Below are 996 nucleotides of genomic sequence, written 5' to 3' on the forward strand. Positions count from 1 at the left end.
AGATTAGTAAGAAAGAAAGATATATAGATAAGTTAGAAAGATAGATAGATTAGTAAGAAAGAAAGAAAGATAGATAAGTTAGTTAGAAAGATAGATAGATCAGTTAGAAAGAAAGAAGGATAGATTAGTTAGTTAGAAAGATAGATTAGTTAGAAAGAAAGAAAGAAAGAAAGAAAGAAAGAAAGAAAGATCAGTTAGTTAGAAAGGTAGATTAGTTAGAGAGAAAGAAAGAAAGAAAGATTAGTTAGTTAGAAAGGTAGATAGATCAGGTTAGAAAGAAAGAAGGATCGATAAGTTAGTTAGAAAGATAGATTAGTTAGAAAGATATATTAGTTAGAAAGAAAGATAGAAAGATAGATAGAAAGGAATAGTTTGAAGATAGATAGATAGATAGATAGATAGATAGATAGATAGATAGATAGATCAGAAAAAAAAATTTAACTTTAATTTAAGTACTTTCCCAAGCCAAATTAATAATAATTTTTATTATTATGCATTTAAATTAACGTGTTTTTAATGAATTGTATTTATTCTAATGTATTTGAATAAACTTATTTTTATGCACTAGTATGAGTATTTATTATAATGGATGTATTTAAATTATTTTTTTTTTTCAATTAAAACTAACCTCAGTTGACTTCATTATAATTTACTCATTTTATTGTTGTTGTATAAATGTTTATTCAATGGGGACAATTTATATAATTTCAAACGTACAAAATAAGATGACCGTTATCAGTTTTTCAGCACGTGATTGATTATAACCAATGAGACTGCTGGAGCTGCGTGCATCATCTCGACGACGAACTCTGGTTGCTTCAGTCAGGTAAGTGTTATGTCTTTTAAAATTCTGAAAAATCATCAAAATAGTGGTGAATTAATTAATTGGATTAAAAGTAAACTTATTTTAGCCTGATTACGACTGAGTATTATGACTTATGAGTATTACTTTCATAAATGCTGTTCAAACTTAGAGGCCTAATGCGGCCGACTAGC

Source organism: Rutilus rutilus (genome assembly GCF_951802725.1).
Source record: "Rutilus rutilus genome assembly, chromosome: 14".
In the NCBI taxonomy this organism is placed as follows: domain Eukaryota; kingdom Metazoa; phylum Chordata; class Actinopteri; order Cypriniformes; family Leuciscidae; genus Rutilus; species Rutilus rutilus.